Source organism: Cyrtonyx montezumae, unplaced genomic scaffold (genome assembly GCF_038088225.1).
Source record: "Cyrtonyx montezumae isolate F1298 unplaced genomic scaffold, pur_monq_1.0 scaffold_17, whole genome shotgun sequence".
Classification (NCBI taxonomy): Eukaryota; Metazoa; Chordata; class Aves; order Galliformes; family Odontophoridae; genus Cyrtonyx; species Cyrtonyx montezumae.
In genome coordinates this window covers 22980328-22987546 of record NW_027071903.1, presented here as the reverse complement: position 1 = coordinate 22987546, position 7219 = coordinate 22980328, and the positions used below count along the sequence as shown (strand labels likewise).

General features: G+C 46.2%; 1 protein-coding gene across 1 annotated transcript in view; it reads left to right on the top strand.

The window, feature by feature from the left end:
• The first annotated feature begins 6350 nt into the window (after window positions 1–6350).
• RNF111 (ring finger protein 111) overlaps window positions 6351–7219 on the top strand; it is a 174653-nt gene continuing 173784 nt past the window's right edge. The window contains exon 1 of the mRNA XM_065733781.1: window positions 6351–6416. The gene's annotated coding sequence lies outside the window, so the exon portion shown is untranslated. The remainder of the gene's footprint in view (window positions 6417–7219) is intronic.

The following is a 7219-nucleotide window of genomic DNA, read 5'->3' as shown; positions in this document are numbered from 1 at the left end:
TGCCGGGGCTGTGCTGGGCCCGCAGCGCGTCCTCCCGCTCCTAACGCCGCGGGATTGCCCGGAATTGAAGCGCAGCCGTTACCCGCCGGGCCGGGCCGGAACGGAACCACGTGCGTGTCCCGGCTTGGTGGAGCGTGGGAGCCGCGCGGAGCGCTCGGTCCGGGTTTGATCGGTGTCGCTCGGGTTGAGGACGGTTCCCTAAACCTTGAAACCGGTTTGTTGCTGCGATCCGCCATTCTGTCTTCATTCCGAAATTGTGTGTTGATAAAAAGGAGCGTTCCTTTCACTAAGTAAATCCGTTACCATTTTTTTTTGTCATGCAAATTAGGACTGCTAACACTTCCTCTTCTTTGTTTCCGGAATGTACATAATCCTTTACTTCAGTCGTTGTCGTTTAACAAAGCCTCATGTTCGCACATTCAGGAGTTAAGCGTGTATTTAAGCCTAAAACTGATTTAGGCCTAAAACGGAATTCGGGCGGATTGAGCATTTTGAAGGTCTGTCGGTGCAGGTCGGCTTGGTGAAGATTTAGTGAACAAAACAGTGTGAAGTGGGAAATCTGCGTGTGTTCTTGCACACGCTGTCCTCTATGACAACGCTTGTGCTGACATTAATTTATCAGGAGTGACTGAGGTGAACCGATGAGCTCCTTACTTTGGCCACAGAAACAGATTTTGTGGGTGTTTATGTGACTTTTAAACAGTATGAGGAAAAGTCCGACTTTAATTTCAGTTCTGCTTTGTTTTCTGCAATGTACCAAAATCTCAGCCATGATTGCCAGCTTCAGTGCGGTGCTGATGCCCCAGGAGGGACAGACCCCACTGCTTAGGTTCTGATCTCAGTCCCGGGAAGGACCAGTGGGTTAACACCTGCTTTTATAGTAGTATCTCTTCTCACCTAACCCTCTGCACTTGATGTCTGATGTCATGTGTGTGTCAAAGCTGTTGATTTAAAGAGCCATCAGTGACCTTAAAACGTAGTCTCAGTTATCTTATGTCGAGGCAGGTATGCCATTAGGAAAACAGTCTTGACTGATGTTCATCTAACCTGTTCCTAAAGCCTTAAATACAGATGCCACTAATTTCTTAGTCTGGTCTAGCCCTTAACTGTCCTTTTTCAAATGCCTAATTTAAATAGCTTTTCCTGCAGTTTTGCACTCTGACTAAAGGACAGCCTTCCATTTTCCTTTGCAGCATTCTTACATACAGACTATGAGCATATTTTTGTTGGCTCTTTTATTTTTGGAGTATAAATCCAGATTGTTTTCTTTTTTTGATCAGGGTTCTAGAACAGATGACCTTTTTCTGTTGCACCTTTCTAGCTCATGTCCATTTGTTTTGTACCTTCTTCAAGTTGCCTTAGTGACAGCATTTCCAATGATGCAACTCAGAGAGATGAATGCTTTTTTCAACCTCACAAAGCTGTTAGTGTGCAGTTTGTGATTCACTCTACCTATTGACTTGTTTCCTGAAATTTACTATTTCTCTGCAGTTGGTTATTTCTTGCTAAGTGCAGAACTTTGCACTTCCTTATATTAAATGTGTACATTTTTTGGATGATTTCAGACTTTTTCATTGACTTCTGCCCCACTTGTAGTACCTCTAAACACGTTTAGGTTTATACTCATAATTCTCTAAGTTGTAATGCAAAAATATGAAGGCCTTTACATGATACAAGCTTCAGGTTTGATGCTGTACTGATAGCCATGCTCTGGGTTCAAGCAGGTTTGCACTGGTGTTATTTAGTTTCTGACCAGGTGAAGTTTCCTCATTTTCCTTATAAAAATGTCAATGGGACAGTGTCAAAAGTCTCAGTAAAGCTGGGATCTTCAGTTTTTTCATGTGCATATAACGTAACTGAAAATAAAGTTGGTTTGCTCTGTCGATGGAAAATCTTGTTGGCTGGCATTTATCAGTTTGTTATTTTCCAGGTGTGCCTATTATGCTCAGGAATATTCTGGACTTGCTGAGGGATTTTAATTCATATTGGCTGCTTTCTAACTCCCTGGGATTGGCTGATTTGTTTGCTTTAAAGAAAAATATTCTATTTGCCTTTTTACAGTCTCTTGAAACATCTACTAACTTGTAAATTTGCTACAATTAGACTCTGAAGTTTGTGGTTGTTGATTAGGAGATAGCAGTATCTGCTCCAAGAGGAGAAATGTTTGGTGCAGATGTTGGCTTTTAAGTAGCAACAAAGATAAAACTCCAAAACTGTGTTCCTATAAGCTCATTTTTGTCTGTCTTATATGTGAGACAGGTGACAGTTGTGACCATACTTGGATTTTTTTGATGTTTGTGGTTTTGTTTTTTTCCATGGGCTTTGTAGCTCAGCATAGATGATCAGTCAGCACTGCTGAAACTGACAAGTTTCTTACCTCACACTGAAGCATAACAGAGCACCAAACACTAGCTCGTCTATTTCCTATGACTTAATGCACTTGGGGTAACCTGTGCCGTTGTAATGGTTGGATTCAAAAAATAATGTCATTCAATGTTTATAAGACATGGAAGAAGTAGATCCTGCTGCTCCCTCCCCGTTTGTTTTCTTTAAGGCAGCCACGCAGCTAGAGCATTCACCTGGAGCTGAACAGTGTCTGTCCAGTTTTCTCCTCTTCCCACAGCCACGGTTTGTCCGTACACCTTCCAGAAAAGATGTTGGTTTAAGAAAAGTTGTACAGGGGAGATACAGAGTAACACTGTTCATTTAAAAGCCCCTGTTGTTATTCAAGGTTTAATTTCTGCTTTAGGCTTTTGTTTGTTTGCTTCAGAAACCTGAGGTTCTAAAGCAATATTTTGAATTCTGTGTCTGTTGCTAACTTCATCAAAGCTAGTTATTTCAGCACTAAGTGATGCAGTGACTCAGTTCCTCTTTGGATGTAACTTTTTTTTGAGCAATGCTGAATTAACTGAAATCAACAGGAAGAGTTCATTCTACTTTGAAAGGCACTAGCTCCCAGTTTCTGTGTTACGTTGCTTAGTTACTACAATTTCAAACTCCGCTTTTTAGTAATTCTGATACCAATCTGATTGTATTCAAACCTCTGACCAAGCTTACATTTAAAAATTGTTGGACTGCTGCACTACTGTCTTCTAGGGAGGGGGAATGGACAGGCAAGAGTGAATAGTACCATTGGAGATATTTTCAGTGATTGCCTGACAGTGAGTACGTTTTGAAATGAAGATTCGCTGCTAATTTAATACACGTAATTGCTAGAAAAATGGCTTTTCCAGTTTGGATGTATAGTTTTCTTTCTGATGTATTATTGATGCACTGTATGATGAGCAGTCAGAAGACTTCAGAAGGTGAGTGTTTGATCTTAAGTCACTCCCGTTATAGTTCATACTCAGACAAGCAAGGGGAGAAGAACACAATCTGCTTGGAAATCAAAGACCAGTATTTTCCTTTCTGTGTCTGCTTGGAAGTATATGAACTCACTAAGAAGTGATTACTGAATTTCTTAGTGTAAAATCAGATCTTTGAATACACAGTGCTTCTGTTTGTCTAAAACCTAATTGCCCTAAAAATAGCTGCTGATTCATAATTAAAAGCCCTGTGTTTGGTCAGATTATGTGTCCTAATGCTTTGCACAGAAGTTGAATCTCACCTTTCAAAGCTGTATCAGGCTGTACAACATGAAATGGATGAGTAGAGGGGCCTTCCTGCTCTGTGTTTTACAGTAACATAGGATATTTTACATTTACATCTGTCTTAAAAAATGAACAGCTCCCTGAGTGGTTCATGTTGTCTTCCAGAGCTTTTAAGAGCTCCAAGCTGAATCTCATTAATTCCTCTATTTGTCCCCATAACATATATCATGCAGCCAGCTGCAGTTTTATTTTTGACTCTACAAATGCATCAGTCTTGCTTTTGTTTCCCACTAGAAATCTTTCACAATATGAATTTTTAAGCAGATTTTACCATATTCCCCGTGCCTCCGATGTTCACTGGTAAGATCTTCACCTGGGGTGGTGGGAGCTGTGGCCATTTGTATCACCTGAATATTAATCCCACAGATTTTGGGTGAATTTTTTTTTCTCTGTCATCCTCATAATATTACAGGAGTCTTTCTATTGATTAGTATTAATCATAGTTACAAATTGATGCAACACTTAAGTACTTGCATTATTATGGTTCATTTTAAGTCTACACAGGCACATATGATCTAAGGGTCATGGATGGGCTCTTTCATCTGGGTTGCTTCCTTGACTGCAAGTGTTTTTGAGCTCCTCGATTGATGATTTTGTGTATTTATGATAGGAGCTGAAGTGTATGCTGTTTGTCTCACCCTGGACACAACCAAGCTTACAGTTAGCACAGCTCTGAGCAAGGGCATCTCTTTCTGAGTGCCTGGAGGGACTGAGTGCCAAAATCTGGTGTTTACAATGTGGAAAGCTGTGCCTAGCTGCCATCTATGAGAGCAGGCTGAGGCAGCACTCCTGCACAGTGCTGTGTCTGCCTGGAAAGCTGAGCTGTTAAAGCTGAGCTCAAGACCAGGGGCTGGTTTGGTTTGGTTTTTTTTATTTTTATTTTTATTTTTTTACTTTTCCCCCCTAAAAATGTGAAGTGCATTCTCCTGCGGGTTGGTGTTATTTTGATCTTAGATAAGATTGGTCTCTGTCTTCAGCTCTGCCTGGCCCTGAGGTGCACAGATGGTTCAGTTAGAAGTAGCTGAGGGTCCCAGTGTAAGTGGATAGCTGTGTAGGCTGCAAGCTGTTCTGAAATTGGAATTAGTCATTTAGACATCGAGCAAGGCTTGACTTAACCTGTTTAACCTTTGGGTTTCTGCAGATACGAAGTCTGAAAAGGACAATCTTTTTCTTTCCTTATTTTTTTTTTTCCCCCTTGAAGGAATGTCTGCTGGTGAGCACAGAGCAGCTCTGTGCTTCTCCCTGCTAGGCAGTACCATCTTTGGTGTGAGTGTTCAAAGCAATGTTTAAGAAAAAGAAGTCGATAAGCAAACACAAAACCAGCTGGTGGATTTCTTTGCTGTTAGGAGGCTCTGGACAGCTTACAGAAAACTCCCTTCTCATTTCTTTTAAAGTAAATCAGCCAAGTTTCCATTGCTTTCTTCCCCCTTGCTGTACTGTTCCTCTCCCTGCAAAAAATCTTTTCACTGAGGAGTGTTTGTGTATTTCCATGTCTATATTACACTGCTGACCATAGGCAGTATTTTGCCTGCACAGCACGTTGAGGTTCAGGTCCTTGTCCATCCTGCCTGATAAGTACCCGGTGTGCACCCGGACCTTCAGTCCTATACAGAAGTGCACAGCATTTGTATTTCATTGCATGCCTTTTGACCTTGCTGCTATTACTCTGCCCTGTAAGGTCATTCAGGTTTCCCCACGTATTATTTCAATTCCTGTTTGTTTTTTTTCCCAGCAGATTTTTTCTCGATGCCTTTCAGCTGCAGTGCTGGTCATTAAAACCAGTGAGTGCACAGAGCACCGTGCCCTGGGAGCAGTGCTGCCAGCTCCTGCCCCGTGTGACTCATGCTCTATTTCTGCGCCGTTCCCCATTCTCCCCAGTTTCAGCGGTTGTTTCATACACAGCACAGTGTCACAGGGCTTACTCAGGTCCGGTGGGATGCCATGTGCCTAAAAGAGCAAAGCAAATAACCTGTTGGCAGCCAGCAGTGCTGGGCGACGTGCATGTGTGCTGCCACTGAGAGCTGCAGTGCCCATCTGGAGCCGCACTGCGCCTGCGCCGCTCTGCCCTCACCTGCGTGTTCATCCCTCGCTCGCACCTTTACACGCATTTACGAGCACTTTCTGTTTCTGTGCCGTGCACTGCCTGTGCTCCCTGACAGCTCCAGACTCCTTTTTTTCCTGCTGGACGAGCTACGCCGTCTTTAGGAGGCCATTGGACTTGCCTTACCGCCTTCTTCCTTGTTTGAGGCATAGTTTCGTGTTGGTTTTTTTTCTTCTCCTGCGCTGAGGAAATCCCACCCGGGCGCCGTTCAGGGCGCGCTGTCCCTGCGCGTTGTTCCGCAGTGACCGCCGTGCCGTCGGTAAGGACGCGGGCGTTGCTCAGCGCTGCGGAACGCGGCGGGGCGGGGCGTGCCGGCGCCGTTGGGCTTTGAGCCGTTCCGCCTCCGGCCGCCAGGGGGCGCTGCGCACGCCGAGAGGAGGGGCTGTTACCCGCGCGGCTGCGCTTTGCGGACTGCTGGAAAGCAGCGCTGAGTGTCGCGCTGCGCCTCGGGAGGGAGCGGCGGCGGCGGGGGCTGCGCAACAACGGAACGCCGCCCGTCGCGCGGCGGGGCACCGGGGCCGGGTGGGGCGCGAGCGCTGGGCTCCAGGCAGCGCCGGGCCGCGTCGCGAGGTCTCCCTGAAGCCTTTAAGGGCCGCTTCCTCTTCTCTGGCCCTGAGCGGCGCGCCGGCGGCAGCCGCTTCTTCCTCTTCGGCCTCGCTGCTTAGGTAAGGGGGACGGCGGCGGGGGCCGCGGGCCGCCTTCTCCCTCCGGCGGGCCGTGCTGTGCGCGGGCGGGATGAGGAGCGCCGTTGGGGCGCGGGGGCAGCGGGAGGTGGGAGCCGCCGTTGGGTGCGGGCTTTGCGCTGCCGTACAGAACTGCCGCTCCGCTGCGGGCGGCCCCGGAGCGCGTCGGGGCTCGGTTGCCTTGAAAGCTTGTCACGAATATTTCCCTCACGGAAATGAGTTTTCTTTGCGTGTGTAATGGGTTTCTTTCTAACGTCATTTGTTTGGGCCGCCAAGTTGGTATTCTGCTGTTTAACCCCTAGAGAGATCCCGCGGGTGTGTTTGGCCTGGTGCACTGCTCCGCACATCTGTAGGCCGGGAGCAGCAGGGATGTGAAGGTAATGGGTGGGAGCAGGGAGCTGTGAGTACTGAGACAGTCGCTTAGGCACTCGTGGGGGGGGGGGGTGGGGAGGGTGGAGCATCGTTGGTGGGATGCTCGTTTGGTTGGAGCCAGCGTTTCTGAATGGCTTTGAGAAATGATGAGGGAGGCCTGGGGGCTTCAGCTGTAGGATTTGTCCTCACACTGAGGTATTCCTCCAAAAGAAGCTATTGTGTAGAAGGTGAGTCCTCACTGTCATTGTAAAACCCTTTTTGAATTCAAATGCAGTGACTTCGGTATATGACACAAATGAAAGAACTGACTACGCAGCATCAAGATCCTTGGTGGTATCTTGTGAGAAATCAGCTACATGTTAATAAAGAAATGCTAGGTTTTCAGGTGGTGAATCAAGACTTCTGTTGTCTTT